This window comes from Protopterus annectens, chromosome 8.part0 (assembly GCF_019279795.1).
Source record: "Protopterus annectens isolate FY-2018-M chromosome 8.part0, PAN1.0, whole genome shotgun sequence".
NCBI lineage: Eukaryota > Metazoa > Chordata > Ceratodontiformes > Protopteridae > Protopterus > Protopterus annectens.
In genome coordinates, this window is record NC_056741.1 from 561,656,313 (window position 1) to 561,680,575 (window position 24,263).

Below are 24,263 nucleotides of genomic sequence, written 5' to 3' on the forward strand. Positions count from 1 at the left end.
ACAGGTCTGAAAGCTAATAAGCAGTGCTGGAACCAGTCAGTCAGAAGTCACTTTATTAAGTGTAAGCAAGCAAAATATACGCACTTAAGATTTCCCAAACAGTCCCCTTTTTTGTAAATGTATAAGCAAACCACTAGAAATCAAGTAGTAATACTTTGTGCATTCTGATAGAAAAAATACCAAGTTGCCATGAAATGTACACAAGCACTACAACATTAAAAATGTTTTCTGCCCTTCTAAAACACTTCCCAAGCCTTATATTTACACAAACAATAAAAGTTCACTATAGTAGTATATTTTTACCACAAAAATAGCACACAAGATGAAAAAAGTACAGTTTTGTACCTACCATAAATGTAGATGTCCGATAGACATGCAACTGCAGTCATAACATGAGGGTTGTCCTGCCTCAGGCAGCCCTCGGTCGGCCGGATTCCAAAGTCTGGGTCCGACGTCGGCTGATGTCGCATTTCTCTCCGACGTCAGAGCGGCTGGAGTACATAAGCATCAGCCGACGCCATTTTCTTCAGTGTTTCTTGCCCCAGATGCCAGGTGCCCTCCAAGGAAGGCTGTAATCAAATTGGAAGACAAAAACAGGATTCCAAACAAATACATGAGCAATAAAACAAATACACCATAACAGATATCCCCAGCTAAGAGTAAGGGGGATAGGAGTGGACCCTAAGCATAGAGGGGTATGGAGGGAGGGAAAACCCGACTGCAGTTGCATGTCTATCGGACATCTACATTTATGGTAGGTACAAAACTGTACTATGTCCTTCAAGAATGCATCTGCAGTCATAACATGTGGGTAGAATACCATAGCTTAGCTGGGGGAGGAGGTATGCTCTAGGAAAGAGATGGTGTGGCAATCAAACCCTGCAGGACTGCCAAGCAAAGCCTGCTCTGGATCTGGAATATAGAGGAGATTGTAGTGTTTGGAGAATGTATGCACGGAGCTCCATGTAGCAGCTTCTAGAATGTCCTTTGTAGGCACCCCTCTTAAAAATGCTGTAGAGGTGGCTGTAGCTCTGGTGGAATGTGGTCTGACATAGGCTGGAACAGTCTTCCCATGAAAGGAATAACAGAATCTGATGCAATGTCCAATCCATTTAGAAATAGTCTGTTTTGAAATTGCTTTTCCTTGGACTGCAGGGGCGTAAGCTACAAAAGCTGTTCAGACTTCCTACTGGCCTTGGTTCTGTCCAGGTAGTATCGAAGTTGTCTATGAATGTCCAAAGTATGCAAAAGTCTTTCCCCCTTATTCTCAGGATTGGGGAAGAAAGCAAGCAGATGAATGGCTTGATTTAGAGAAACCCTAGATACCACCTTTGGCATAAAAGTAGGGTTGGTCCTTAATGAAACCCTGTCTCTGTGGAAAATAATAAAGGGTGGTATTGCCATTAGGGCCTGTAGCTCAAACCCTTCTTGCTGAGGTAATTGCCAACAGGAAAGCTGTTTTCCATGAGAGAAATTGCAAGTCAACTGAAGCTGCTGGCTCAAAAGGAGGTAGAGTCAGTTTTTCTAAGACAAAATTGAGGTCCCAGGCTGGCACTGGGGCCTTTCTTGGTGGCTTGATGTTCTTGATTCCCCTGAGGAATTGTCTTAGTAAGGGGTGAGAGAAAACAGGAGGATCAGTGTTGTATCTAGCTGAAATAGCAGATGCATGTATCTTTATTGAAGAATATGAGAGGCCGCTCTGTAACATATCTGCCAAATATTCCAAGATGAGTGGGATGTTCAGTAATGATGCATCATGTCCCTTGCTGGTATTCCAATTGCTGAATCTTTTCCACTTTGCTAAGTAAACCTTTCTGGTGGATGGTCTTCGAGCCTCTGTTAGTATCCGCTGAACTTCCTTAGAGAGAGATAAGCTGAAGTTATTTAGGGGATCTCCCAGGCTGTTAGCTGCAGTGTCTGAAGGTTTGGATGCAGTGTTTCGAAATTGTGTTGAGTCAAAAGTAGAGGCCACTGAGGGAGGGCCCACCTCCTGGTGTGACATATGCTCCGTAGTAGTGGGTACCAGTGTTGTCTTGGCCAATCCGGGGCTATTATGATTCCCTTGGGCTTCTCTGCTTTGATCTTTAATAATACTGAGGTCATCAGTGGCAGAGGTGGGAATGCATAGATTGCTAGGGAGTTCCATTTGAATGAAAGGGCATCTATTTTCCAAGCCTTTGGATGGTATGTCCTTGTGCAAAATTTTGGTAGAAGATGATTGAGGTGAGAGGCAAATAGGTCCACTTCTGGCTTGCCCCATGTCGAAGTGAGTTGTCTGAAAGCCTTCGGATGTAACCTCCACTCGTGTGGATCTGTGAAATTCCTGCTTAGGCTGTCCGCCAACACATTGTCTTTTCCTGGAACAAACTGGGATTGTAACTGGATGTTTAGACTCAGTGATTTCTCCCAAAGCTGCATTGTCAGTTTGCAAAGGGGGTAAGAGTGGGTGCCCCCCTGCTTGTTTATAGTACCACATCACAGTGGTGTTGTCTGTCCGTATCATTAAATGACCTTGCTGGAGTTGGTGTTGAAAAGCCTCGATAGCATGCATTACTGCCAGCATTTCCTTTTGGTTTATATGCAGATGTGTTTCCTTTGGAGACAATTGTCCTTGTATACACCTGCCTTCCATGTGCACCCCCCATCCAAGGTCTGAGGCGTCTGTAGTCATGGTCTGTGTTATCTGTGGTTTTTTGAATGACATACCTGTGTTTTCCTGGCTCACCGAGGCCCACCATAGGAATTCCTTTTGTAGGCATGGAATGAGTGGTATGATTGTCTCCAAGTTGTTGCTGTGTTGAGACCAAATGCTTTTAGGTACCATTGAAGCTTTCTCATGTGTAGTTTTGCTAATGGAACCAGTAGAATGCAGGATGCCATGTAACCCAGGGCCTGTAGGAATCTCCTTGCAGTCATCTGGGTGAGTTTTGCTAAACCTTTGAAGTATTGAGTTAACTTCTCTTGCTTGTCTTCTGTCAGGTAAGCCATCTGAGAGGCTGTGTCTAGTTTGGCTCCTAAGAAGATTATTTGCTGGGATGGCTGCAGTCTTGACTTTTGGAAGTTGACTGTGTATCCCAGAGCTTGAAGTAATCGTATGACATAATCCAGGTTTTTGTCAACATCAATTTGTCGTCCGCTTGTATGAGGCAGTCGTCCAGGTACGGGTAAATTTGTATACCCTGGAGCCTGCAATGAGCAATTACTGAAGCCAGGCATTTTGTAAATACTCTGGGCAGTAGATAAGCCAAATGGCAATGCTGAGAATTGATAATGCTCTGGCCCTGCAAGAAATCTGAGGTATCTTCTGCAGCTGTGTCTGATAGGGACATGCAGGTATGCCTCCTTGAGGTCCAGAGTAATCAGCCACGACTCCTTGCCTAGCATGGGAAGGAGTTGCTGTAGAGTCAGCATTTTGAACTTTGGTACTATGAGAAAGGTGTTTAATGCAGACAAGTCCAGTATTGGTCTCCATTGAGATTCTTTTCTTGGAACAAGGAACAGTCTTGAGTAAAACCCCTGTTCTTGTTCTTGTTGTGGAACTCTTTCTATTGCTTTCATTCGAGTCAGCAGAGTGATTTGCTTGATAGCCTCTGCCCTTTGATGTTGTGGTAGATTTGGCATGCCTTGTTTTCTTGGTAAGGTATGAAAATGAAACCTGTACCCTCGGTCTATAATGTCCAAAATCCATTTGTCCTTTGTCAGTCTGTGCCAGTTTTCTGCAAACAGAGATAATTTCCCCAAGGGAGCTTCTAGTTGTTCCCTGGTAGGCGGTAGTAGAGGAAAGTCATTGAGTTTGTGGTTGTTGGGCAGGTGAAACCCCTCGTCACTTCTTTGGTTTCCTGGCTGCCATTGTCGCCCCTGTAAGGGCCTCTGTATTGGCCTCTTCCTCGGCCACGTCTGTTCTTACCCCTTTGAAACTTTTCTGGAGTAGGAAAGGACCAGTTTTTTGAAGGCCAATTCCTACTGAATCTGGGGGTTGAACCTGGAGGAAATCTTTCACAGTCTGAACTGATTTTGCTTTTTCTTCGATGGTCTTTAACACATCCTTAGCATTTGCACCAAAAAGCTTGTTCTTTTCCAAAGGTGCATCCAGAAGTTTTGCTTTTACATGATCTGGTAGAGGTTGATCTTTTAACCAAGCATGTCTACGCATCACTGCCCCTGTCATAGCTGCCCTACATGAAGCTTCCAGTGCATCATATCCACACTGCAGGAAGTGATTGCTTACTTGCTGAGTGTTACGTACAGCTTCCTGCAAAGTCTTCCTGTCTAAAGGATCAGGAGAAGCTAATGTTTTTTGTAAATCTTCTAAGAGATAATCCTGATATTGGAACATATGAAAAAGGCAATTTAAAGCTCTCATAGATAAGGTAGTGGATGTGTAAACCTTTTACCCCATCTCTCTAATGACCTTGCTTCCCTGTTGGAGGGCAAAGGATTTTTGAGGTGGAGGCTGAAACTCCTTTAGGCCCCTGTGAAATAGTTTCCAAATCAGCAGTATGGGCCCTGAATAAATGGGAATGAGTTTCTGGGACCCTGTAATACCTGTCTGGCTTGGCTGGAGCAGGAGGAAGAGAATCAGGGGTAGCACTAGAATCAGAATACAAATCATCCAGAACATCAAGTACAGGAGGAATAGCTAAGGGCCTGTGCTGAGGCTTCTTAAGGAAAGTCCTAAGGCGTTTCCTAGAATCAGAATATTCCTGACCCTGCCACTTGAAATGTTCCCTCATGGTGTGCAGAACTTCCCCAAAAGAAATATCCTCAGGAGGGGAGGCTGAAGGTATGGAATCTTCTGCATCCGAGTCCTCATAGGTCTGGAGGAGCTCTTCCTGGCTATCAGAGTGGAGAGAGCCCTCAGAGTCTTCATCAGAAGGAGAAGGGTCAGAGGGTTCAACCTGGGGTCTTTTATCAGGAGGAGGCTGGGATGCTCTCTCAGGATGGGCCTGTGAACCTCTGATCATGGAAATTAAATTAGCAGCCATGGACATAATTTGTGTCTCCGGAGTCGGCTGAGGTAAGGATTTGGAAGCAATATGCTTTGTTTTGCTGGCTGTCTTAGCCCTAGTGTAGGCCTTAATAGACATGGCCATAGGAGGCCTGGCAGCTCCACGTGCAGGAGTGACCCTGTCTACAGCAATGGTCTCGGGCATTTCCTCGGTTTCGGTATCCGGAGGAAAGTCTATAGCTGGCGTCGGAGTAATGTCTGGAATCGGAGTCGTCGGTAATGCGGTGTCTTCGGTTCGGAGTGGTGGAGAGACCGTCTCAGAGGGAACCGGAGCACTCGCGCTAGGTTTTGGTGTGGAGTCGGTGGTAGACGCGGGCCGAGGATGTCGGTCCCGGTCTTTTCGCTTTTTGGGAGTTTGCGATGTCGGAAGATCCGACGGCATGGTGTAAGCAAATTTATCGCCGAAAAAATCTTCAGCGAACTCCGCCCGGCGCCTGAGAGTGCGCTTGTTGAAGCGAGCACAGGCTACACAGGCCGAGACTTCGTGGTCTGGGCCCAGGCAAGGGAGGCAGTAAGAGTGGAAATCCTTATGAGGTATTTGTTTACCACAAAAAAGACAATTGTTAACTTTTTCAGTAATTTCTGACATCGGCTGAGGCAAGAAAAGGTCCCCAACGGGGTACTTAGCTTTTTTGATGACTTCGGTATCGTAGAATACAGGAGCTGACCAACCGGCACTTGCGAACTGCTTCTGCTTCGGGCACCGTGCGGCAAGAAAGACTGAAGAAAATGGCGTCGGCTGATGCTCATGTACTCCAGCCGCTCTGACGTCGGAGAGAAATGTGACATCAGCCGACGTCGGACCCAGACTTTGGAATCCGGCCGACCGAGGGCTGCCTGAGGCAGGACAACCCTCATGTTATGACTGCAGTTGCATTCTTGAAGGACATTAAGCCCTTAACTAAAAATAGTTTCCCTGACAGGAAACTTCCAATATTGTGAAAAAATACAAGGGTTCTTAAGAGAGGAAATACTGCTTTTAGTCATAAAATAAAAATAAAAATATTTTCTTATAAGGGCAATGATTTCTGTGTGGAGCGGTTCCCCACAGGGTAATTAACTGCCAGAAAGGAAGCTTCAAGGCCAAATGCTGCTTCCTCCAGAGGTGGCAAGAAAGAAAGTACAGTTGTGTACACTTACCATAAATGTAGAAGTTCGAGTGTATTCACTGTTGCAGTCATCACACTTTGGTTATCTGCCTGCAGGTAGCCCTCAGTCGGCCCAAATACCAGAGTCTTGGGATTTCTGCGTCGGATGCTGTCGCCTCTTCCATGACGTCAGGTCGTCATGGGTATAAAACATGCAGCTGATGCCATTACATCAGTTTTTCTTGCCCCAGATGTCAGGAGTCCCCAAAATAGGAAGCAATTACATGGTGTGGAACACCTCCAGTAAAAAGTAAATACCACTGCCATAAGATATAGCCAAAAAGAGGATAGGTAGAAAGAATAGAAAAGTCAGGGGGGCTGGAGGGAGGGTAACCAGGACTGTAACAGTGAAGACACTCGAACATCTACATTTATGGTAACTGTACACAACTGTACTATGTTCTTCAAGTTTCACTGTTGCAGTCATCACACTTGGGTTGATTCCCAAAGCTGAGGAAGGGTGGAGGCAGTCAAGAAGTATTGGGGCTAGCTATCAGGCCTTATAAACCTGCTGTGGCAAATCCAGCTCTTAATTTAGAAGAAATAGGTAAGAGGTAATGCTTGGTAAAGGAGTGTGCAGAACTCCAAGTTGCAGCTTCCAGAATGTCTCTGGTAGGCACTCCCCTGAGAAATGCTGTAGAGGTTGAGGTAACCCTAGTGGAATGAGTTCTGATCCCCATGTGGGGTAGGTTTTCCATGGTGTTTGTAGCAGAAATGGATGCAGAGTGCTATCCATTTGGAAATGGGTTGCTTTGAAATGGCTTTGCCCTCTGCCCCTGTAGCAAAGTTGACTAGCAGCTGGTCAGATTTTCTGAACGGTTTAGTTCTGTTAAGGTAGAACCTGAGCTGTCTGTGCATGTCCAAGGAGTACAGAATCCTTTCCCCTTTATTCTGAGGATTAGGGAAAAAGGTTGGTAAATGGATGGATTGGTTTAAAGCCACACTGGATACCACCTTGGGCATAAATGATGGGTAAGTCCTGAGGGAAACCCTGTCCGCATGGAAAATAATGAAGGGTTCCACAGCCATTAGAGCCTGTAACTTCAGACACTCTTCTTGCTGAAGTGATGGCTAGAAGTAAGGCTGTTTTCCAAGAGAGGAATTTTAACTCTGCTGCATCTGCAGGCTCAAAAGGGGGAAGTGTGAGCTTCTCTAGTACAAAGTTAAGGTCCCAGGCAGGTGTGGAGCTCTCCTTGGGAGCCTTAAATAGTTACCGCCTCTCAGGAACTGTTTGATGAGAGGGTGAGAAAATAGAGGTGGCTCAGCATTGTAATGAGCTGAGATTGCAGAGGCATGGATTTTAATAGATGAGAAGGACAGACCTTTGTGGAGTAGTTCTGCTAGGTAATCCAGGATTTGAGGTAAGGTGGGCACAGCTGTGTCCTTTCCTTGAGACTGGCTCCAAGAACATCTTTTCCACTTTTCTGAATAGGATTCCCTAGTACTAGGTCTTCTGGCCTCAAGGATGACGTCCATTCCTGTTGACTAAGGGTTGCTGGTGGTGTATTCAGGGAATAAACCAGGCTGCAAAGTTCAGAGTTTGCAGCTGTGGATGCAAAATCTGTCCCTCCTGCTGGGACAGCAGGGAGGGGGTCTGGTGTAGGTGTCAAGGTGGCACTGCTGTCAGACTGCGTAGGAGTGGGTACCAGTACTGGTGTGGCCAGTCTGGGGCAATAAGGATTGTCCTTGGCCTGTCCTGTTTGGTCTTGAGTAGTACTTTTGAGAGGAGGGGGGCAGAGGGGGAAAGGCATAACTTGAGAGGTTTTCCCATGTAAAGGATATGGCATCCACTTTCCATGCTTGGCTGTGGGGATTACTGGTGCAAAATTCCTTCAGGTGATGGTTTAAGGGGTGGAGGCAAAGAGGTCCACACCTCTGGAGTCTCCCACCTGTTGCTTAGAAGTCTGAAAGAGTTGGGTTCCAGCTTCCAGTGGTGTAGGTCCAGTAGATTTCTGCTTAAGTCATCTGCCAGTGAATTTTGTTTGCCTGGCAGAAATTGAGCTTGCAGATGCACTTGGTTGCTCAAGGCTGTGTTTCCAAAGTGCCATGTCTAACCTGCAGAGTGGGTAGGAATGAGTCCCCCCCCCCCGGTTGTTTATGTACCACATAACTGTGGTGCTGTCTGTCTTTATCAGGAGTTGTCCTGGAAGGAAAAGGTATTTGAAGGCTGTCAGAGCATTCTGAATAGCTAACATTTCTTTTAGATTGATATGCAAGATAATTTGTCCTGGGCTCCATTTGCCTTGAATGCATTTGCCTGCTATGTGAGCCCCCCACGCATAGCCTGATGCATCTGTTGTCAGGGTTTGGGGGGCGAGGGGTAGAGTGAAAGGGAGTCCCTTGTTGTGGTTGCATGCCTCTGCCCACCAAAAGAACTCTGGCCTTAGACAAGGAATGAAAGGAATCAGTGTTTCCAGGTCCTGAGAATGGTGACACCAGAGACTTTTTAAGTACCACTGAAGTTTCCCCATATGCAGTCTTGCATATGGAATTAGTAGAATGCATGAGGCCATGGACCCTAGGGCTTGCAGCATTTTTCTTGCGGATAGCTGGGTTTTGGTGGCCATCAGTTTGAAGTAGTCGGTCAAACAAACCTGTTTTTCTGGTGTTAGGAATGCCATCTGGGAAGTTGTGATCAAGCTTGCTCCCAGGAATACAATTTTTGGCTGGGCACCAGTTGTGATTTATTTTCGTTGATGGTGTACCCCCACAGAAATTAGAAGTCTCTCTACAAATATCAGGTGCTGAAGTAGCAATTCCTGACTGTCCGCCTGAATCAGACAATCATCCAAGTATGGGTAAATTTGAAGATTTCTCTGCAGTATGCAATGGCTGGAGCCAGGCACTTTGCGAATACCCTGGGCGCAGTAGATAAGCCAAAAGGAAGTGCAGAGAACTGATGGTGCATAGAGCCTGCCCTGAAATGTAGACATTTCCAGCAAGATTCCTTTATAGGGATGTGCAGATAAGCTTCTTTTAAGTCTAGGGTGACTAGCCAGCATCCTTGGCTAGCATAGGAAGAAGCTGTTGCAGAGTCAACATTTTGAATTTTGGGACCACCAAGGAGGTGTTGAGAAATGACAGATGTAGGATAGGGCGCCAAGAGTCCTCTTTTCTGGGCACCAGGAACAGTCTGGAGTAGAAATCCTGTCCCCTTTGCTCTCCTGGTACAGGTTGAACAGCCCTGATACTGAGAAGACAAAGTACTTGTTTTTGATCCTTTGCCCACTGGTTTGGAGGAAGGTCTGGCAGCCCGCTTGGGGTTGGCAGTGAGTGAAAGTAGAATCTGTATCCCTGGGATACAATGTTTAGGACCCATCTGTCCTGGGTAAGGGACATCCAGTTTTGTGCATGCAGGGCAATTTTCCTCCTAGGGGTGCAAGTACTTGGGCTTTGCTGGGAAGGAAGATAGACAAGTTATTGTATACTTTTTCCCTAAGAGGGTGGCTTACCACTCTGTTTAGATCTCTGCATACCCTGAGACTGTAGTCCTGGAAGCTTGTTGCCCCTGGGTTTGGACTGAGAATGGCTGGGAGGGACTGGAAATTACCAGTTTTTAGAAGGCCAATGCTTACTGAATCTAGGTGGCTGCACCTGTAAGAAATCTTTAACAGTTTGCATATATTTGTTTTTTTCCTCCATCTTTTTAAGAGCTTATTCTACTTTTGTGCCAAACAACCTTTCCTGGTTTAATGGGGCATCTAGTAATTTTGCTTTGACATGGTCTGGCAAGATTGGCTCCTTCAGCCAAGCATGCCTTCTCAGTACAGACCCAGTGACAGTAGCCCTGCAAGATGCTTCTAAGGCATCAAAACCACACTGCAAAGTATGTTTACTAATTTGGTTTGGCAGAATGCAAGAACTGTTGCAAATCTTTATTTTCTGTACAATCTGGAAGCAACAACATTTTTTGTTTAATTAGTTCCATAATATGCTGCTGGTACTTCAACATGTGAAACTGGCAATTTAAAGCCCTGATGGCAAGAATTGCAGAGGTATATACCTTCTTACCCCATCTGTCTAAAGCTCTAGAATCCCTGTCCGAAGGGGTAGGATTTTTGGCTGTGGCAGCCTTAATGCCTTTAGGTCACTGGGAAATAGTCTCTGGATCCGCAGTGGGATTCTTAAAGAGTCAGGTACTCTGTAGTACCTGTCAGGCTTTCTAGGAGCTGGTGGTAAAGTATCAGGAGTAAGACTGGATTCCATGAAGACATCATCTACAATGTCCAGGACAGGGAGTATAGCTAGAGGCCTGTGCTGAGGCAAGTCTAAAACTTCTTGGGAGTCTCTTTTTGGACTGAGGGTAGTCCTGGCATTCCCAGTGGAAATGCTCTCTTAAAGTATGCAAGGTTTTACCAAAAGAAAAATCCTCTGGGGGGGAGGCAGAGGGTATGGAATCCTCTGCATCTGAATCCTCATAGGTAGATAAGCGTATGTCCTGGTAATCAGAGGGATCAGAATCATCGGACTCATTGTCTGTAGAATTAGAAGGAAAAACAATACTTTGTCTTTTAGAGGGGGAAGGCTGGCTTCCCCTAAATAAAGTTATAAGGTCTTCAGCCATTCTAAGCATTTGTTTCCATGGCATGGGAGCTTGAGCATGTGCTTTGGTCGTCGGTTTTCTAGGCATAGTGTGCACTCTGGGCCTGAGAAACTCGGTAGTTTTAGGCAAAAACAAAAATGTCGGTTTAATACGAACATCGGAAGGTTGGAATACACCCTCAGAAGCCAGTGCCTGCACAGCATAGTCGAAGAAGCAACTCGTGGAATACTGGAATCCAAATAGGTCACAGCAGAGGCCTGCGAATCTGCAGAAGCGGGTATCAGGGGCTGTGAAGGCGCCTCACTGAGTACTGGCCTATGCGGTCTGTCCCTGTCTTTATCCTTATGTTTTTTCGGAAGATCAGTAGTCGGTTGGCTTATCGAAACCATTTTGGAATACGGAGAACAAGAGCGAAAGAATTTAGTGACAAAGATAGCCCGACGACGAATAGTTCGGGCATTAAACAAAACACAAAACCTACAGCGAGGAACGTCGTGGTCTGGGCCTAAACAGATGACGCAGTAAGAATGAAAATCTCTGTGAAGTATTTGCTTTCCACAGGCAAGACAACTGTTCACTTTTTCTGACATCGGTTAGAGTAAGAAAAAAGGATCCCCAACGTGGTACTTAGCTTTAGAAGACTTTAGGTTTGAAACTCGAAAAACGAAAATTTCAGGAAGCTGCCGACCGGCACTTGTGAACTGCTTCTGCTTTGGGCTCCCGTGCGGCAAAAAAAGCTAATGCAATGGCGTTGACTGCATGTTTTATACCCATGATGACCTGACGTCATGGAAGAGGCGACAGCATCCGACGCAGAAATCCCAAGATTCTGGTATTCTGGCCGACTGAGGGCTACCTGCAGGCAGATAACCCAAGTGTGATGACTGCAACAGTGAAACACGAAGAACATCAGAAGATTGCGTCACTCTGACAGCCGATATCCTTCCACTGGGCTGACCAATCAGCAGTCAGAGTGAATGTGTGGCAGGGAGCCAGAGCTTTGTGAAGCTGACAGGTTGTTGTTTCCTTGTCAAAATACAACCCATATAACTAAAAGTTTACTGCAGCAATGGGAATTATGAACATATGAAAGATCCTAGTAACACTGGCTATATGTGTAAGTGCCTTGCACAATTATGAAGGTTTTACATAACGGTGGCAAGGGACCAGCTAAGGCCTTTGTTGGGAGTACAGGACTACTGATGAACCTTGTACCAGGGTAAAGACAAGGTAGGAGGGGGACTATAGCCCAAATGTTATGATTTACTACTACAGTGACCCTCCCAACAGACCTAAAAATCCATTTCAACAAAGCTACTGCCAACAATAGGCACTCAGGGAATATAAGAAAGGAAAGAAGACAGCCTGTAGAAGTACACAATTACATAAAGACGGAAAATGATAGAGCGTTAGTTTATCAGGGTAGGATGCACCTTCAGCCATAATGTGACAGCAAACTGCTATACCGTTACAGAAAACTTGACTCATCCAATCCACTCATTCTAACTTTTGGAACATCCTGCACCCCAGTGTTTTTCAATTCTCACAGCAATTCCAAAAATCCAGACATTGTTTTCATATGAAAACCTGATGAGGTATATGTCTCTACAACAATCATGAGGAATTCCCAGTGACACCAGACAAAGATATACTTCACCAAAAAGTCTTCATTTTCATTCCAAAAACACATGAAACGTGGAGGGGGCACACTACCTGAAATGAATGTGTACAATACAACCCACCAATGATAAATATCTAATTTCTATAAAAATTTGCACTTAAAAAATATAATTCTTAAAATATTCCCTTCATCTAAATCAGACAACTAATAATCTAAAAATGCATGGAAAAAATGTGTCAAACTCCAAAGTCCAATCAGTCCAGTCTAAACATAGTCCTGTTTTCGCAAACATGGCAGTTTCTCAACCTTAATACCATTAACCAATACAGTCACTTGCAGTTTATAGTGATGAAATTGTCCTCACAGACTAAATTTAAAAGGTTTTCATTACAACCTTCTGCTATTCAACAAGAGTAACCCTACAGAAACTTCACACTGCTGTTTGCACTTCAGACTCCCGTTTGCACAGTCTTCACAATTCAAGGATGCCTACACAGTATTTGGATCACAATGACCCTACTCACACTGCATATACAACATAATGACACAAAATAAAATTACAAGTCATAGAATTCTTAGCGAAGTGAGAAACATATAGACTGGCAAAAAGCACAACCGCTCAAAGATGGGGCCAATGCAGCACATATTATAAAGCATTTTCATCACTGAAAATAATAAAATAGAAACTCTATTCCAAGTTCCATGACTGATTCCTGATCATGTATCTTCATTTCAAATACATTTATGACTGTATCTGACGGATACTGCTGAAAAAAAATTAACAGAGTGCCCAAGGCTGCCACCTATAAATAACAGTTTGATATTTGAATAGGATTTTTGATGATCTGCAAACACTCATAGACTAACCACTCCTCACAAAACTTTCCATGCAATAAATGCTTTCTACAGGAAGACTTCAACCCACGAAGTAATGAGGAGACAATACAATTCAGACAGTGATCACAGCCTCTGTACTGCAATCTACCATGTTCTTTTCCACCAAAATGGTACTTTGCGTCCAATTCTGCTAATCAACAATTTCTTCATTAGAATCACAAAGTCATACTTCAAGGGTCCATGAAAGCTCACTGCATAATCCTTTTACAATATTCTGAGTGCATTTTTTTGTCATTGTCCCTTTAACCATCAAACATTCCTCTTGCTCAAAGGGCTCAAATTCATAGGTCATTTTATTTAAATTTGGCCACGTAACAAGAGTCAAGCATCTGACAGTGAAGCCATCATTCTTAGCGGTTGGGGATTTTCTGTAGTCCCAGGTCCCTCTCCAGCACGCTAAAGTACAGCTGCAGAAGTTCCACTTACCTCTAACAGTAAATGTTCATAGAACACACTGCCTTACTGGCAATATGGGTAGTACTGCCCTGCTACCTTCCCTCTGGCACTCTCCAAAAGCTTAGAACTTCTCTCACTGCCTGACTGTGAGTGTGAATGACAAACCACCTGGCAGGACCAGGACAGCTCTTCAAATGCACATACAGGACCCTTTCAGTTTTCTAGGGTCCAACAGGAAGAGCAGACAAAAACATAAGCTTTGCAAACACCTAGTGTTCCATACCAAACACCCCACACATACAAGAAAAAAGGTTTCTGAACAAAATTAAACACTGACTCTATCAAGCAGCTACATACATCCAACAAAAGGGGGGGGGGGACAGTGCCAGTAAGTCAGTGAGTTCTACAAACATCTGCTGTTACAAGTCAGTGGAACTTGAGCAACTGAACTATGTTCAACAAACACACTGCCTTACTGGAATATGGAGTAGATTCTCAAAGCTCACCCAACCTGGAAGGAGGAAGGATAAGGGTCCAGGAACCCCCTGAAGAACAGTCCTCATGAAGCCGGCTCTGGATCTACCAAAAGCATCCAGTCTGCAATGCTTTGTGAAGGTATGGGTGGAGGATCAAGTTGCTGCCTCTAGAATACTTCTAGAGTTACTCCTTTCCAATACACAACTGAAAAAAAAAGGCCCTGGTGGAAAGTGCCTTTACCTTGCCTTGATTTCTCTTGCTATGACTGGTAAAGCAAAAAGCAATACCACAGGACAACCAATGTACAACAGGTTACTAAGAGGCATTATGACCTTTCCTTGCCCCAGAAAAGGAAAATAAAAAGCCTTTTAAACTTCCTAAAGGACTTAGTTCTGTCAAGGTAGTAACTGAGCTGCCTATGCACACCTAAAGAATGAACCATTCTCTCTCCCTTATTCTTACATTCTGGAATGAACACAGGATGATTCATAGACTGATTTAATTGAAAACTTTGAAACCACTTTCGTCAGGAAAGCAGGATTAATGTGCGACACAATCCTATCCCTGTGGAAAATCTGGTAAGGTAATCCCACCAATACAGCTTGCAACTCAGAAACTTGCCTTGCAGAGGCTACAGCAATCCAGCAAAAAGCAAAACAGTTTTCCAGAAAGGCTCATCCAGACTCTGCTACACTTTGCTGTGAAGGAAAGATTAGTTTGCTTTTATTTTTTGTATTTTGTATTAATTCATTGCCTTTCTATATTTTGAATACTGTGGTTTGTTTTCTTTACCTTGTGTTTTACTTGCATTCTGCTTTAACAGCATATTAAAACTTCAAAAGAGACCACAGCTCTCTCTCTTCTGAGTCAGGCAGAAATATCACTGTCTTTCTAGTTGCCTGCCTCTTATGTTAATCTGACCATATATCTCATTTCCTCTCTTTCACTGGCATGTGTGAGTAATCACAAAATCATCATTTTTTTTAAATCCCTCCCCTTCAACAATTTAAATTTATTGGCCATCCTACTGTATTCCATAGTACCAGAATACAAAAGTGCCCACCCCTTTCAATTCATCTTGCTGTTTTAAAAATAGTAACTCTCCACTAAACCTTAACTTTTTAAACAGGTAAAACTTAAGTTACCTACTTTCACATCTAACTTCTCTAGTGCACACTGCAGTGTGCATTTTTTTCATCTTACCTTTAAGCATCCCTGTGACTAGCACTTTCTCTAATACCTGCTGGAAAGCACTAGGAAGCCTTAAACTGATACAAGCACTCAACTCTCCTTGTTAATAAGGAGAAATTAATAGTAGGCACTAAACAGCCTATAATTGCAAAGTACCTTGCTAAGGTAAGGGAAAACAGCTCCTGTACTTTACAAAAAAAAAAAAAGCACCAAACCTGGCATGTCCAAGGGTCAGCTTCCGGTGATTTCTCCTGTCTACCTGGTGAATCTGGGCATACTGGGGCAATGCAGCAGTTGCCTCATGTACACAGACAACCCTCTCCTCCTACCACCCAACACTACAACCTGTGAGAGATGCACTTACATAGCCAAAATGGAAGCAAAGCTTTCTCCACCCAAGACTGTGCTAGACAGTCAAGAGGAGAGGAGAAGGTTAACACCCACACTACACCTCAAGCAACACATAGCCCTTCTAAACCCACACCACCAACACCCAAACATAGCAACACTAAATCCACATATGCAGAGGCCCTTAACTGTAACCTGCCCAAGCAAAAAGGACCTCTGAAGCTGAAACGCAAACAAACACCAATCACAACCAAAGTGTCACATAGTTCACAACACCAGTGTGTCACCCAGCAACAGCCCCTAAGGCAAGACAATGTACCTAACACTTTAGTCATAGGTGACTCTATAGTCCGGCACACTGATGTCCCTCTCACTAGGTTGAACAAGGAGAAAATTACAGTCAGCTGCCTGTCGGGTGCCAGGATCCACCACATAACGCATGCACTCAAGTCACTCCACAGCAAGTACAAATATGACTCTGTCATTGTCCATGTTGGAGTGAATGACTTGAGACGTACCTCCCTGGACTACATGAAAAGAGACATGGAAGAGCTCTCGGATCATGTGGCCCAGGCAAGTACGACCCTAGCCCTGAGTAGCATCCTGCCTTCGCCCAGAATGATACCACAATATAAGGACAAAATGATTGACTTCAACAATTGGCTAAGCTTCTGGTGTCATTCAAAGGAGATCCAGTATCTGTCTGCCTGGGGCGACATGATTGACAGACCACGATGCTTTGCCAGAGATGGTCTGCATCTATCGCCCCTGGGATTCAGGTTACTGGCTAAGGCTCTTGCAACCCCTATAGTGCCTTTTTTAGGCAAAGTTCAAAGGACAAAACCACCACCGTAACAGGTACAAGCATGCAAAATCTGAAGGTAATGCTACTCAATGCTAGAAGTCTAAACCTCAAAATGCACTCTCTCGAGGCACTCCTAAAAATGGAGAACATCGATATCTGTGTAGTAACTGAGACCTGGTTCAAGGCTCCAGAGAGCACCCCTGCAATACCAGGCTACAACTCTTACCACACTTTTCGGCCACCAAACCAGGACCGAAACACTAAAGGTGGAGGAGTGTTGATATTCACCAAGGATATTCACACCACCAGGCTAGTTGCTCAACACAATGCGTCTGAAATTCTCCAGGTGCAACTAACACTAGGTAAGACTGCAATCCAAATTGTAGCCTGCTACAGATCCCCCACTATACCCCAAGATTCTCACTACACCTTTCTAAACATACTGGAAAATATTAAGATAGAACCAAACACCCTAATACTGGGTGATTTTAACTACCCTGCCATTAACTGGGAAAACTACTCCTGTACCAACACCTTTGCCCAACAGTTCTTGGAATTCATAAATTCCAACGCCCTGGATCAACTAATCCATAGTCCCACCAGGGGGTCCAATATTCTAGACCTGGTCATTACCAACATGGGAAATTGATGCTCCACACCTATGGTCACCCCCTCGTTAGTCAGGTCTGACCATAAGCTAATCACCCTTAACATCCAGATCCCACCCCCAATCCCCAGTAAGGAAACCTCCATAAAAAACTTCTCCAAAGCTAACTTCATACTACTCAACTCAGAACTGACAAACTTCATGACACCCATGCAGATGGGAACTGAAAGTTCAACTGCTGAAGCCTACACTATGGCACTGTACGAGCACATCCACTCATGCATGAATCGTGCCATTCCAAATAAACCAAAGTGCTCTCATTCAAAAAAAGGAAGCCAATCTGGTGGTCCCCTGCCATAAACAAACTTTACAACAAAAGGAAGAAACTGTTGCAGAAAAGAGGAAAATCCCAGGATGCAAAAAACTCCCTTACAAGCCTCAGTAAGAAACTGAGAAATCCTCCAAAGCTAGTTACGAAAATAAAATTGCCAAAGATTCGAAAGACAACCACAAGGCATTCTATATAACTATGTCAAGAATCTAAATGGCAATGCTCAGATCTGCTCTGAGCTAAAACATAATGGCATTAAATATACTGATCACAAGGATATTGCCAATATCCTGGCAGATCGATTCAGTGCCAACTTCACCCCCCCTCTCACCCCCTAAATGGCCCATCTCAATACCGGAAGATTGCCAATTTCCGGTAATAATGGTCACACAGGTAAAAAACGCACTCTCCAAAGCTAAGACTACAGCATCCATGGGACCAGATGACATCCCGGGCTGTGTACTACATGAACTACAAAATGAACTGGCACCTCACTTAAGTGTCATGTTTAATCATAGCCTCACCTCAGGTTTCATGCCCACTGAGTGGTGCACAGCTACAGTTATCCCACTCCACAAGGGGGGATCCACCTTGGATCCCGGAAACTACCGTCCCATCAGTCTGACAAGCCTTATCTGCAAGGCTATGGAGTGTATTATCATGGAACTTATAAACAAAGACATTGGCAACCTTCAAACACTGGACCCCACCCAGTTTGGGTTCGTGGAGGGCCGATCTTGTCTCCTGAACCCGATTGACTTCTTCGAATCAGTATCCAGAGCCATGGACAAGGGTAAGGTGGTCCACACAGCTTATCTAGACCTTGCCAAGGCCTTTGACACCTATCTGGAATCATAGATAAACTTACTAAACTGGGCATTAATCCCTACGTCACCCAATGGGTTGCTAACTGGCTTACTGACAGAACCCACACTGTAAAAGTAGCCGACTCCAAATCCAGCTCCAGACAAGTGGAGTACCTCAGGGTTCAGTCCTGGGACCGCTCATGTTTGGCATCTACTTCTCTGAAGTACAGGCCAACATTAAGGGACTCTGGCTAACAAAGTTCGCAGATGACTGCAAACTGGGAGCCATTATTGAATCCCCAAATGATGTGGATACTCTACAAAAGGGCCTTACAGAAACAGATGCTTGGTGCCAGAGCCATGGGCTCAAGCTCAATGCCAAGAAATGTATAGTTATCCCCTTTGGGAAAAAACATGTATCCGTGAATTATCATATAGGTGGCAGTACACTAAACACCGAAAGTGTGATAAGAGACTTAGGGACACAGGTGGACAGTGGTCTCACCTTCGATAACCACATCGCCACAACAGTCAGGAAATCCTCCTATGTGGCACACCTCATCACTAAGGGCTTTTCATCCAGAAAAAAGGAGGTCATTGTCCCACTGTATAATCAAAACCAGAAAACTGGAAGCGTTAGTACGTAAACATTGTCCCACTGTACTCATCCCTCATTAGACCCATTATAGAATACAACGCCCCGTTTGGTATGTACCTCTCAAGACATCTGCAACAACTGGAAAGGCCGCAGAAATACCTCACTAAAAGAATCACAGGCCTAAAGCAGACCTATGCTGACCGCCTTAAAAAACTCCAGCTATACTCTGTCGCATATCATCTACTCAGAGGCGATCTCTGCTTAACGTACAAGGCCATGTCAAACCCAGAGCTGTTGGACATGCTACACTTAAAGAAATCCCAATCACTCAGAGCCACATGCTCCAGGGATCTAAACCTTGTCATCACAATAAACAAAACATGCTGGAGGGATAGGTTCCTGACCCAGAGACTCCCCAGACTCTGGAATAGATTGCCCATACATGTCAAGCAGAGTGCCTCTCTGGCCCTCTTCAAAAGGAACCTTGATGATTGGATGGGAGAAAGGAAAATTCACCCCGGGGATCATGTCAGTTGCCCTGCTAGACAGGGGTCCAGGGAAGTAAATAGTGTGGGAAGAAATAGCCAGGGAATTGTTATGGCTAGGCTCGTATAGGCCCTAGGGCTGATAGCCTAGTACCAACCTATGAACCTATGAACTTGAGATTAGTATGACCTGCCAGTACAAAAGGTGGTAGGATCAATTTTTCAACAACATAACTGAGATACCACAAAGAAGGAATTTGCTTGTGAGGGGAACACATATGAAATACTCCTTATAACTATTTTACCAAGAGAGAAGAAAGAGGGGATTTACAGGCAGTCAAGCAAGGCCGCTAAATGCACCTTAATAGATGTACATGATAGGCCATCCTGAAGTAGCTCACACAAGTATTTCAAGACCAAAGGGATATTAAACTTAATGGATCCTCCATTTCCATTTTGGCACCACTTAGAAAACCTCACCCATTTTTAAACATTAGATTTTCTAGTAGCAGGTTTTCTGGCCTCCTTTAACACCTGCTGCACATCCTCGTGAAACAACTGTCTAAATGGAGTCAAAACTGAATCATCCAGGTTGCCAAATTATGTTTTCCCAAGGCGGGGTGTATCAGTCTCACCTGCGACTGTACTAAGCAGGTCCAGCATGCAAGGAAGTCAGTGGTAATTGCCCTTGGGCAATACCGTAAAGAGGGAGAGGCAAAAATGCCTAGGCCAATAGGGGGTCACCACAATGATCTTTGGCATTTCTCTCTGAACCTTCAGAAGTACCTTTTGAATCAGTGGAAAGGGTGGAAATGCATACAGGAACTTTCCTGTCCAAGAGAATGAGAATGCATATGTCCTCCAAGCATGGCTGCAAGGATGACTGGAAAAGGATTTCTCCAGCTGTCTATTTTGAAGGAGGTGAACAGACCTATCAGAGGCATTTCCCACATTTAGAATAGATCCTGGAACACCTCTGCCTTGAGCTGCTACTCATGTGGGTCTGCTCACGATCTGCTTAGTCTGTATGCCACAATGTTTTGCTCTGATGGGACATATGATGCCAGAAGAGTCAGAGAATACTGAAAAGGCCATTTCTAGTCAATACTGCCAAAGGGCACAGACGGCAAGACTTTATACCCACTTGTTTGCTGAGGCATCAGACCACTGTGCTGTTGTCAGTAACCAACAGAAGAGCACCTGGAGTCCACTGGTGATGGACTTTCAAGGTGTAAATCACTAACATCTCCTCGTTACTGATAGGCTTCCGTGGGCCCTTGGCACCTACAAGTGACTTGCACTTGCATCCCCACTGACACAACTCCCTAAGCGAAGTCAGATAAGTCAGTCTGGAGAGACTGCACTGGCACTGGAGGGAGAAAGGAAGCCCTGGATTGATACTCAACTGCTTTATCCACCACTGTAATATTTGTCTGATGAAGGGCAGCACTGGCAACTGTATTCCAGGGAATGAAGATGCTGGGTCATTCAACTTGAGAAATATCACAGTTTTCTTCTCATGTGAAGAAGAGCCAGTGGTATCATGAGAATCATAGATGCTATCAGTCCAAGAATCTTTAGGAATTATCTCACATAGGCAACATTCCTCTTGGAAAATTCCAGAAACACCATCTGGTATGACAGGATCTTTCTCTTGTTAGTGTCGATTAAGCATCCCAGAAAAATGAGTCTCTGCAAGGGTGTCAGACACTACTACTTTGCTAGATTTGAGCCCTAGATGGGACAGTAAGACCAATACCTTCTCTAACAATCCCAAACACCTGGTCGCAGACTGTGCATAGATTAGGAAGTTGTCCAAGTATGGAAAATATGCATGCCCAGAGTCCGACAGTGGGCCCCTAGCGGAGCAAGGAAATAATCGCTGTGCAGTGGATAGCCCAGAGGGCAACGCAGAAAACTAATAGTGTGAACCAGAGACAACAAATCTCAGATATCTCCTGAAGCAATGAACAATGGGGATACGACAACAGGCATCCTTCAAGTCCGGGGTCACCATGAAGCAGTGGTCTGTAAACAAAGTAAGCACCGTCTGCAGGGGGAGCATCTTGAACTTAGGGACCATGACAAACGTATTCAGAAAAAAAAAAAAGGTCCAACATCAGCCCCTATGACTGCTCTTTTTTCAAAACCAAGAAAATTATGGAGAAGAAAGCTCTTATTCTTTCTGAAGGAGGGACTGGTTCTATGATCTCAGAGTTCAGCATTTGCAGGAGAATAGGAGGGAACTGGTCTGGCAGAAGAGGGGAAACCCATTTGTCGAAACTACCTTGCTGACAGCTAACTTTAGAAATGAGGCAACAGGTAAGGGTCTTGATAAAGACAGGTGCCACAACTTGGCATGCTCTTACACTGGAATGGGGATTATCTTTTTTAGGAAAGGAACCTTTCTTGATGGACATGGCAGAGTTGTCATTCTCCTATTTCCTTTTACTGCCTTGGTTTTTGTTCAGCTGGGACTTCAGATTAATAGGCTGTTGAAAGTTACCTTGCTTAAAGGAGGAGAACTTGAGAATATGAAACATTTTCGGCACTCCTTGCATCAGTTTACCTCTGTCATCCCAGTGTTCAAGGATCCGATCTAACTGCTGTTCCAAACACACAATCAGAGTCAAGAGGAGCATTCATAGTCTCATTTTTAACTCAACAAAAAAAGTGTGTGTGTGTAACCAAGCATACCTCCTTATCACCAATGAAAATGCTGCATTTCTAGAAACAGTATCCTTCCAAGGCACTTTTTAAAGCATGTTTGACACCTGAGAAGCACTGAAAACAATATCTTTAACACAGACTTTTTGCCCTGCAAGCAACAATGCAGCAAACTCTTCTAAACTGCACCTGCATCTCAATACAAACTTCCACATAAAACACTTGTAGTTAAACATTTTAAAAGCTATCGTGCTGGGCTGCGCCGGATTCTTTCCCTGAGAATCCAGCTACCTGCCTAGTTTATGTTGTGGGACAGAGTTGGAAGAAGACATGGGCTTCTTATAAGCAAAGGTCACTGGGAACACTGAAGCAGGTCCACAAAACAAAGGCGCTTGAAGGCCAGGCAAAGCCATGCATACTCTAAATTTTTTCAACACTTTTTGGCAAAGCCTAGACAAGAATTACAAGCTTTCTTGAAGACATTCTCTAATGCCATGATTAATGGAGGAAAGGTCTATGTCTGGGGCCTCATCCTCAAAGTGACCATAAACTCAATTAATCTCAGGGGTAGCCTATGATTGCTCCCAACTGAATACATCTCTAAATCTAGTCAGCATTTGAGAAAAAGAAAGGACTCAGACAGGTCAGACCCCTCAGCCACAAGATCCCCTTCAAAATGAGGATCCTTAATGACTGGTAGTAGAAGTGCTGTTATTATTCATAACCCAGGTATGCACCCTATAATCAACTCCCTGAACAATGAATCTAGCCATGACCACCATCACAGGAGGGGAAACCAGTCAGAGACTGTGGCCCCATCCCCTGGTGGGTCTTCTATCTCTTTTTAGCATACACTATATTAGTGGAGTAACCCCTGGGAGGGAGAAGTATTAACAATGATAACAGATTCTACATCACTAACTTCCCCTGCACCTAAATGGTTTTGTTCTCCCATACCTTAAGCAGGCAGTGTGGTACTGCCACAGAGGATGCGTCTGACCTTCATGTCACACACAGTTGTGGTATTATGACCACACCAGGGGACTTGGAGGTAGCAGAAGGCTACTGGTATAACAACCTATCCAAAACTGAGCTACTGAGGAGTCACAAGCCAAAGGCTGAAGGATATTTTTTGACTTATGCTTTCGTTTTATTTTTAAGGTGTAGCTGGGGAAGACGGCTGGGGGAGATGACCATAAATGAATTCAACAAGTTAGGGGACAAAAACTGACCAGATTAATACCAAGAACTGTATGCATGGTCAGCCCAGTACAAAATTGAGAAATCCCACGAAGTTTCATCTATATAGCAAACTAAAGACTATTTCTATAGATATATTACTGTACTGTGTAAAAAAAGACAGCAATTTCAGTAATCCAGCAAAAGGCACAATAAATAAAATCACAAAGTCCCCCAATTTATATAACTAAATGCTATTTTCAGCCTAACACAAACAGAAACAACCTAAACAGCCGTTGACAAGGAGTTAAATATAATTTTAAGTAAAATTTCTATCAGAAATGTCATGTAAACAAAATGATGCCAACAATGCGATTTTAAATAAAAAAAAATTAAAATCTTGTTAATCTACTCAATCACATCAAATAATCATAAATCCAAGAAAAAGACAAAAACAAATTAAACAAACTTAAGAAAAATTTCAGTCCGAAATGTTTCACAAACAAAATGGTGCCCAAATCATGATTTATACAACAAAAAATGTTTAAAATGTTGTAAATGTACCCAATAACTTCAAATAATCATAGCCCCAAAGAGTAACTGCCAAAACAGCAAGTTTTCCTGTTAAAAGTTTAAAAAAAAGTTTTTAATCAACGGTGATTACTTGTGGTTCTGGCAGCAAGAGGCAATGAGAGGAACTGCATTAATGGCCTTAGTGCACAAACTCAGTTAAACAATTTAACTAACCATAAAACACTTTAAAAGGGTTAAAAACCCACAGACACTCAGACAGCCAAAAATAAATGGTACAAATTCTTATAAACGACTGTTATGTGCTTATCATAATGAGTCTGATTCCATCCTTTCCTAACGGATGGGTCTTCGGATCTAACCTCTGATCTGACTTTGGACGCTTTTAGACTTTGGGATCCACAGCTCAGGTCCTTCCCCTTTCCCATAATCCACCCTAGTCCTAAAGATTACCTCAGATAGAGTTTATCCGCAACCTCATGACAGAACAGTAGAAAGACAAAGTAACCAATCTTCTGTATACAAAAGATCTCAGACAGGACACTGTTCTGGAGGTGAAAGAGTGCAACACCTTGGTCAAGAGGCAACTCATACTGTTATACCTGTAGCACACAACACAGAAATG

General features: G+C 44.0%; 1 protein-coding gene across 1 annotated transcript in view; it reads right to left on the bottom strand.

The window, feature by feature from the left end:
- Window positions 1-24,263, bottom strand: part of EIF2AK3 (eukaryotic translation initiation factor 2 alpha kinase 3) — a 928,830-nt gene that overhangs the window by 94,452 nt on the left and 810,115 nt on the right. The window lies entirely within an intron of this gene.